The sequence below is a fragment of the Vombatus ursinus genome, unplaced genomic scaffold (assembly GCF_900497805.2).
Source record: "Vombatus ursinus unplaced genomic scaffold, bare-nosed wombat genome assembly UNPS02014801.1, whole genome shotgun sequence".
NCBI lineage: Eukaryota > Metazoa > Chordata > Mammalia > Diprotodontia > Vombatidae > Vombatus > Vombatus ursinus.
In genome coordinates, this window is record NW_020954579.1 from 16,588,596 (window position 1) to 16,598,235 (window position 9,640).

At 41.0% G+C, this 9,640-nt stretch overlaps 1 protein-coding gene across 1 annotated transcript in view; it reads right to left on the reverse strand.

Moving 5' to 3' along the window:
* The window catches only part of DNAI2 (dynein axonemal intermediate chain 2), a 70,648-nt gene extending 64,060 nt beyond the window's left edge, over positions 1-6,588 (reverse strand). The window contains exon 1 of the mRNA XM_027873172.1: positions 6,526-6,588. The gene's annotated coding sequence lies outside the window, so the exon portion shown is untranslated. The remainder of the gene's footprint in view (positions 1-6,525) is intronic.
* Between the last annotated feature and the right edge of the window lie 3,052 nt (positions 6,589-9,640).

The window sequence follows — 9,640 nt, forward strand, 5'->3', positions numbered from 1 at the left end:
CTCTGAGATCCAGTGACATTGGCTTTGCTGTTCTCCAACTGACACTCCATCTCCTGAATGAGCATTTTCACTGGCTGTCCTCCATGACTAGAATACTGTCCCTCCTCATTTCTGCCTCCCTGACTTTCTTCAAGTTCCAGCTAAAATCCCACCTTCTACAGGAAAGCCTTTCCTGATCCCCATTAATGCTTCTGTTCAGTCATTTCAGTCGTGTCTGACTCTTCACGATCTCATTTGGGGTTTTCTTGGCAAAGATACTGGAGTGGTTTGCCATTTCCTTCTCCAGCTCATCTTGTGTGAGTGTGTTTGTGTTCACTTCTCTCAGTTGTTTTGTGTTCGACTCTTTGTGACCCCATTTTGGGATTTTCTTGACAAAGATACTGGATGAGAAACTGAGGCAAACATGATTAAGCGACTCGTCCAGGGTCACACAGCTAGGAAGTATCTGAGGCTAGATTTGAACTCAGATTATCCTAACTCCAGGGCTGGTGCCCTATCCACCATGCCACCCAGCTGCCCTTAATGCTAGTTCTGTTGATCATCTCCAATTATTGTTATAAATTGTTTGTATATAGTAGTTTGCATATTGTGTCCCTCCATTAGACTGTGAGCTCCTTCAGGGCCAGGACTGTCTTTTACTTTTCTTTGTATCTGTAGCACTTTGGATAGTGCCTGGCACATAGTTGGCATTTTATTGACTGAATGGACAAATCACCTAATTTCTCTGAACTTCAGTGTGAACTGGAGAAGGAAATAGCAAACCACTCCAGTATCTTTACCAAGAAAACCCCAAATAGGGTCACGAAGACTTGGACACAATTGAAACAACTCAACAACAAAAGAGGTTCACTCTACTTTTAAATCTAAGATCTTATCATCCTCATGACAACCCTGAAAGACAGGTTTTCTAATTTGATCCAAGAAACATCCCTGTGAATAAGGTGCTATTATTATTATTATTATTTTTTTTTTTAGGCAATTGGGGTTAAGTGACTTGCCCAGGGTCACACAGCTAGTAAGTGTCAAGTGTCTGGTCTGAGGCTGGATTTGAACTCAGGTCCTCCTGACTCCAGAGCTGGTGCTCTATCCACTGCACCACATAGCTGCCGTGTGAGGCGCTATTATTATCCCCATTTTACAGGTGAGGAAACTGAGGCTGACTTTCATGGTTAAGTGATTGTCCAATGTCTGAGGTGAGATCCAGGTCTTATTAACTCCTAGACCAGCAATCTATCCCCAATTGTCATATTATCTCCCTAAGGGAGAACCAGGGATTTATGGAAATTAATGTCAAAATCATTTTCTTCTTTCTTTTGCTACAATGACATCAATTTTTAAAAAATAAATAAAATGGCACTGCAACATGGCACACATTCCCTCTCCTATAAGAAGTCAAGACTGCTGGTTGCTGGCCATTACAGAAGGAATATGTGTCTTCACAGGGTTCCCTTTTTGAAACAATTATTCTGAGACTCAATGACTTCTATAGATATCAGAAGGCTTAATAGAACAGAGTTACTTTCAGAGATTTCTTTTGCAGAGATACTGTTTTTAAAGCTTCAGTTTCATAACTTAAAGCTTCCTAGGCCAATGATAATAATGTCTGACAACAGCCACATTGTGCCCTTCTCAGAAGAGAGACAGAGGGGACATGTGAAATATAAGCATGATAGTGCCCCAGACAGTCAAAGTTAACAGCTAGTTTGCCTGCATTCATGGGCCCAGATCTGCCCCATTCTCACAAACTTGCTGTTCAGCCTCATAAATGGCGAACATTTTTTCATTTCTCTGAAGCAAATGCCTAAGCGTGAGATTCCTGACTTGCAAACACAATGCCCTGGGGCTAATGCCCTGAAAGACTGACTGAGATTTTCCCCTGCCTTGGAGGAGTTTACAACCTAAATCAGATAACACTGATGGTGGGGGGGGAATCTGTCAAGCTTTGGTTTTCCTCCTGCAGTCTCCTTTGCTGCGGGTCATTATCCATATTATACACTCAGAGAGTGTGCTCTAAGGTTCTGTCTTAGGCCTTCTCTACTCGCTTCTCTCTCTCTCTCTCTCTCTCTCTCTTCCTCTCTCATTCTCTTTTATCATCTTTCTCTTCTGCTCTCTTCTTTCTTCTTCTCCTTCTCTTCTTTCTCATTCTCTCTCTCTCTCTCCCCCTCCTTTATATCCATGCATATTACTGACAGAACTACATATCCAGCCCTAATCTCTCCCCTGATCACATCAGTTATCTAGTAGACCTTTCAAAGGGGAGGTCTTAGTGACATCGTAAAATCAACAAGTCAAAAACAAAATTCATTATTTTCCCTCCTAAACCTTCTCCTTTTGCAAACTTCCCTATTTCTGTCAAAGGCATCACTATTCTTCTAATCTTCCTGGTTCATGACCTTGGTATTATCTTTGGCTTTTCCCCCTCAGTCCATATATACAATCATTGCCAAATCTAGCCATTTCCACCTCCATATCTCCTCCAGCATCCAATGCCTTCTCTCTACTCACATAGCCATCACCTATGTTCAGCCCTCACCACCTCTCATCTAGGTTACTGAAAAAGTTTGTTTGCTTCAAGTGTCTCTCCATCTTCCTATCAAAGACATTTTCTTTAACTATAGATCTGACCATGTTACTCTCATATTCAATCAATTCCAGTGGCTCCCAATAGGGATGGATTAGTAGAATTAAATGAGCGATGGAGAAAATATTAATAATGGAGATCAAACCTAAAAAAGTCTAGTATTCAAAGTGCATATATACATACTCCCACATTTTCAGTGAGCCAATTGTTAAATATTTATCAGCACATCACTATTCCCTCAGGATACCTAATATTTGACACTATAAAGAAAACAAACTGAGGATTCTGGTATCAATCCATACATTAAAGATTAGCAAAGCTTAATGTATTCATTTTAAAATATAAACAATGAATAGAGATAGAAATTCTAATATTTTATATTAGAAATAATGTTAATTTAAAATAAATATAAAATAATTATAATATTTTCATGCTATCCTTGGACATAAGTGCACTCCATTTTGGAGAATGCTGCAATAGGGGAAGGGTGGTACAGAGCTGATGGTTTTACTCAAGGAAAATCTGGGAAAGAAGATTTGTGGTCCCGAAAGAATTGGAGAGAACAGCGGCCTTGCTCCATGTAGGTAGTGCAGTGAAAAGAGCACTGGCATTGAAGTCAGGAGGACCTGGGTTCAAATCTGGCCTCAGACACATGATACTCACTAGCCGTGTGATCCTGGGCAAGTCACTTAACCCTGATTGCCTCACCAAGAAGAAAAAAAAAGGCCTTTCCATCCTAGGAAATTATGAATTCCTTGGGCACTCTAACTTTACCCAATAAATGCTTAATTTATAAGATTAATGAATCAGTCTGTCCAGGAATCCACAGTGAGGTGGTTCACAGCCAGACAGGGGGCCCATCAAAGGTCAATCATTTGGCCAACAAAACATTGATTCAGCACTGTGCAAGACAACGTGTCAGCAGCTAGTGACACAAAGATATATATATATATATATATATATATATATATATATATATACACACACACACACACACATATACATATATACACATACATATATGTACATATATACATTTATATATACTATATAAAATATAGAATATATATATATATAAACTTTAACCTCAAAGAGTTTATAATCAAATGTGGAGGTGAGGGAAGAAATGTACACTAATAACTAAGATACAAGGGAAAGTGAGAATAATCAAACCACAGGTATTTATTAAGAATCTATTATGTGCTGTGACAGCTAGGTGGTACAGTAGATAAGAGTGTGGGACCTGGAGTTAGGAAGAACTGAGTTCAAATCCAGCCTCCTATACTTATTAGCTGTGTGACCCTAGGCAAGTCACTTAACCTCTTTTTGCCTCAGTTTCCTCATCCATAAAATAAGGATAATAATAACACCTACCTCCCAGGGTTGTTGTGAGGGTCAAATAAGATAATAATTGTAAAGTGCTTAGTACAGTGCCTGGAACATACTAGGTGCTTGATAAATGTTAGCTAATATTATTATTATTATTATTATGCTGAGCACTGTGCTAGGTGTTAGGGATATGAAGACAAGATCTATATCCCTCAATATAAACTGCCCTCGAAGAATTGATATTCTATTGAAACAACAGTACATGCATATAAGTGTTAATGAAATACATTCAAGATAAGTACAATAGAGGATAATGGGGGGGGGGAGTATAGCTTGTAGCTGGGTGGATCAGTGAAGGTCTCCTGTAGGAGGTGGTATTTGAGCTGTGTGAGCTCAGAAGGAAGCTAAGAATTCTGGGAGGCAGGGCCGGAGGCAGAGGTCAGGAGGCAGTGCAAAGGGGAGACAAGAAATACAGAGAGGTGTGGGCAAAGGGTTATGAGAAATCTGTAGAGAAAATGATTAACTTCCATGGCGGGATGGGGGTTGGGCAGAGAACTTAGAAAGGGGTAGAGGATGGCATCTGAGTTGGGTCTTGAAGAAGGGATTTTAACAAATGGAAATGGAAAAAGGGAGTCTTTCCAGATCTAGGCATCAGCCTGAGCAAAAGCAGGGAGACGGAAATGTGTAGGATGAGAATAGGGGTTTCAGGGGGCAGCTAGGTGGCACAGTGCACAGAGCACCGGCCCTGGAGTCGGGAGGACCTCAGCTCAAATCTGACCTCAGACACATAACACTTACTAGCTGTGTGACTCTGGGCAAGTCACTTCACCCCATTGCCTCACCAAAAAAAAAAAAAAAAGAGAGAGAGAGAGAGAGAGAGAGAGAATAGGGGATTCAGAGCAGTTTAATTTGTTGGGAATTTAGAGTATGTGAGGAGGAAGTAGCCTAAGATAAGATCTGATAGGTAAATTGGAGCCATATTGTAGAAGGCTTTGAATGCCAGGATCAGAAGGCATTGCAAAAATACTTATAGCAGCCCTTTTCATGGTGGCAAAACATTGAAAATTGGGGGGGATACCTATCAATTGGTGAATGGCTGAACAAGCTGTGGTATAGGAATGCAATAGAATACTACTGTGCAATAAGAAATGATGAACAGGCAGATTTCAGAAAAACCTGGAAAGACTTGTATGAACTGATGCAAAGTGAAATGAGCAGAACCAGGAAAACTGTAGGCAGAATCTGCAACATTGTGTGATGATCAACTATGAATGACTCAGCTCTTCTCAACAGCACAATGATCCAAGACAAGTACAAAAGACTCAGGAAGGAAAATGCTATCCACATCCGGATAAAGAACTGAATGCAGATCGAAGAATAAGTTTTTCACTTTATCCCTTTTTGTGGTTTTTATCCTTCTGATCTATTTCTTCTTTCACAATTGTGACTAATATGAAAATTTTTACATGATACCACATGTATGACCTAAATCAAATTGCCTACCATTTTCGGAAGAGGGGAGGGGAGGGGAGGGGAGGGAGAAAAATTTGGAACTCAAAATCTTGTAAAAATGAATGCTAAAAATTGTCTTGATGTGTAATTGGGAAGAAAAATAAAATACTATTTTAATAAACAGTCTAGTTGAGGAGAGATGTGGGCTTGAACTAGGATGGGAGAGTTCTTATAGAAATAGGAAGGGACAGGAATCGCCCACTAACTGGATGAGTGGGGTGAGAGATTAGATCGTTCCGTGTCAGGGCTTAACTGCCCCGGCTGTTGCTGTGTCAGAGTAAGTTTTCCTTCCTTCCTTAGGAAATAGCGGACCAGAGGCACAACCAAATTTTACCTGGAAAAGCCAGCGACATTGATCTGTGCTGGAAACACCATCATCGTGGAGGGGAGAGATGTGGATGGGTTCGATGAGGAAGTGACTAAATTTGTCCTATGCCAGGTGAAAATGGAAGGGAAAATACCTCCAGGATCAAACAGGAAGTTTTCCGTTTGGCATTTCCAACTTTTCACAACCTGGCCTCCCATTGGACACTCCATTTCCCATCTTTTGGGACCCTCCATCATCCCAGTCTTTGCACTGATTGTCCCTCAATCCTGGAAAGCTTTATTTATTCCCTCCGCTTCTTAAAATCAGTCCCAAGCTTCCTTCAAGAGAGCCTCAATGCCACCTTCCACACCGCTTCTTTCCTGTTCCCCACTCCCTAGATGCTAGAAGAGCCTTCTCCTCTACCATTACTCTCCAGCTATGCAGTATGCATCTTACGTGTCCCTATTTATTTCCAGGTCTCTTTCATAGAATGTAAGCTACCTGAGGGAGATAGAAGGGATTGGATTTGCCCCCTAATCGAAAAGAAATGAGTCTGTGGTTTAGGGAAATTAGCAGAAAGAAGAGGGCTAGGTAGTTGAACGGTACGTCTAAATCTTGCACTAATCTCTCCGGGGTGAGGTGTCCCAGACAGAGCACTGCCAATCCCTCTCTCCCTCTCCTCCATACCTAACAGGGAATTTATTGCAGCGCTCTTAATTTATTACAACGATTGTGATCCTCAAGCACGGATCCACTCTGTCTCCCCTCCTATCCATCCCTGCCGCCCTCCCCTTACCCTCTGTCCGCTTCTTCCGCGGGTGGGGACTAGACCGTCCGAGGTCCAAAGGGCTTCTCAAACGGCTCCAAGTTGCAGAGTTTACACGTTGCCTAGCAACCCTGGCTGGGGGCCAGCGGAAAGAAAGAGGAGCCCCAGAGGTCACGTGACACCCCCCCTCCTCCCGTTGCTTCGTAGGGAGACTGGGTTGACATGTAGTCGTCCAGTCAACAAGCATGCATTTAATCAAGCGCCTACTATGTGCCAGACACTGTGGTTACCTCTAGGGTTATGAAAAAAAGGTAAACAAAAACAATCCTCAAAGTGGAGGGCGAGGGGAGTATTGAAAGGAATAGAATGCTGAGGAGTGGGCTTGTGGCATTTCTACTTCAAGGGAGCTCCTGGAATAGCTTTTTTGGTTAACAGAGAGATCAAGACCACAAATAAGACCATAGATTTAGAGCTCGAAAAGACTTTTGGATCCATGGAATCAAGCCCTCATTTTACTGACACTAGAAATGAGGTACAGAGTGGTAACCTGTCTAAGGTTATGCAGTGGGCATCTGCAGCAGGACTTGAAACCTCTCAGTCCAGTCTCCTATCCCTATAGTGAGTTGTTGAGGATCTAGAGTTTGTTGTAGGACTTTAAAGTTTGCAAAGCACTTCACCTGCATTAAGTCCTTGGAGTCTTTCAAAGTATGAATATCATTGTACCCATTTTGCAAACAAGGAGGCTGAGGCAGGTTACTGGATTTTGTACAAAGTCACACCATTACTAGGCGTCAGAAGCAGCATTTGAACCAAACCTCCTTATTTCCAGTGTAGTCAACACTATCTCTCACCAAGGGATTATTTACAGTTTGAAGATGTTCAACTTGGAATCAGAGGGCCTGGATTAAAATATTTGTTCTGATACTTCATTTCAGCTCCTTTAGGCCTCACATTCCTCATCTATATGAAATAGTTGGACTAGATGAGCTCTCAGTGTCTATCAGCTCTAAATTCTATGAGACATACAAAGATATGATAGGCTGCCTCCCTCAAGGAATTTAAAACTCTAGTTGGGGGGCAGGAAGGTGGCACAGTTGATAGAACATGGGCCCTGCAATCAGGAGGACCTGAGTTCAAATCCGGCCCCAGACCAAACACTTGACACTTCCAAACTGTGTGACCCTGGGCAAGTCGCTTAACCCCAATTGCCTAAAAAAAAAAAAAGTCTAGTTGGGTAAGCAGGTATAAATCTAAGGAGCAGTCCAAAGCAGCCTATGGGCCAGTAAGTCAGGGAAAGAGTAAAAGATCTTTGAAGTTGGCTTTGTAGGATGATTAGGACTTGGATGGAGGAAAGATGGAGGAGAAGGATATGAATAAAGGAAGGTAGGAATGGACAAAGGATGTTTCCTGGACAATAAGTAGGAAACATTTAGCACAGTGGCTGACAGTTTTTGTCGTTATTCAGCTGTGTCTGATTCCATGATCCCATCTGGAGTTTTTGGCAAAGATACTGGAGTCATTGGCCATTTCCTTCTGCAGCTCATTTTACAGATGACAAAACTGAGGCAAACAGGGTAAAGAGACTTACCCAGGATCACGTAACTAGTAAGTGTCTGAGGCTGTATTTGAATTCATGAAAAATGAGTCTTCCTGATTCTAGACCCAGTGTTCTATCCACTTTGCCACTTAGCTGCCTTGTCTGACACATAGTAGACATTTAATATGTGTTTATTGAATTGAATTGATTGGTGAGCCATAAATTTGAAAAGCTGTGTTGGGGTGTGATTGTGGAGAATACTGAATGTGATACAGGAGGACACTGAATGTGAGTATAATGAGTTTACAGTATTGAATGTGTATAGTGTGAAAAATCAGAATATTCAAGATTCAAATTTACAGGCAAAGTAGAATGAAAAGGTTTTTATTCTATAGCTGAAATGACTAGGTTGAACTAGAATATTCTAACAATAGTCCACTCCGCATTTAGCTTGAATGTACTGTCATTTACATGTCTTCTCCATTTAGAATGTAAGCTCCTTGAGGGAAGGAATTAATTTTTTTTTTTTAGTCTTCTTTTGTGTGATAAGCCTTAACACGTTGCTGGCTTATAGTAAGCACTTAATAAATGCTTATTGGCTGACTAATTAAAAGGCCTCTAATTCTAATAATTTTAGAATTTAATTTAATTAATTGTTTGGACCTCCATAATTTCTAATGCCTTTCTCTCATCTTGGAGTCCTTGAGGTTAAATGTTACTGATTTGTCATTATTCAACATCACAAATATACTTTTGACTTGTTTTTCTTTCCTGTTAGATAAACACTCTGTTCCTGAATTGTAACTTTATTATTAATTAGCCTTGTAGTCTTGAGGTAATTGCTTAGAATTCTCTAGAAGCCTTTTGGAAAGTTCTGTAAACCCCTAGTCTTCCCTTTTAAGTTGAGATTCTTGACTGGAAAAAGGAATTCCATGATGATCAACAATATTCCAAGTAATTGACTGATTAATTAGTAAATCATTTCTAATACATAAAGGGCAGCTAGGGGGAGTAGTGGGTAGATCGTCAATCTCAGAGTCAAGAATACATGAGTTCAAATTTGGCCTCAGACATTCACTAGTTGAAAAACCCTGGGCAAGTCACTTAACTCTGCCTTAGTTTCCTCATCTGTAAAATGAACTGGAGAAGGAAATGACAAACCACTCCAGTATTTTTGCCAAGAAAACCTCAAAAAAAGTCACAAAGAGTTAGACACGACTGAAATAACTGAGCAACAACAATTCATCAGGGGGTGCTAGGTGGTGAAGTGGATAGAACTCTGGCCTTGGAGTTGAGAAGACATGAGTTCAAGTGTGGCCTCAGGTACTCAAAACTTACTAGCTGTGTGACCCTGGGCAAGTCACTTGACCCTGATTGCCTCACAACAGTACATCAAATCCCCTAAAATGCAATGTAGAGTAACAACTTTATTTTCTTCAGCAAGTGGAGAGAGAACATCAGGCTTGAAGTCTGAGTACTTGGTTAAATCCCAGCTCTGAGACTCTCAGTTCTTTGGCCAGGGCTTTGTCACTTAACTCCTTAGAGTTGGAGCTTTGTCCTCTTTAGAGGCAGTATGGTATATAGTAGAGAGGACTGAACTTACATTCA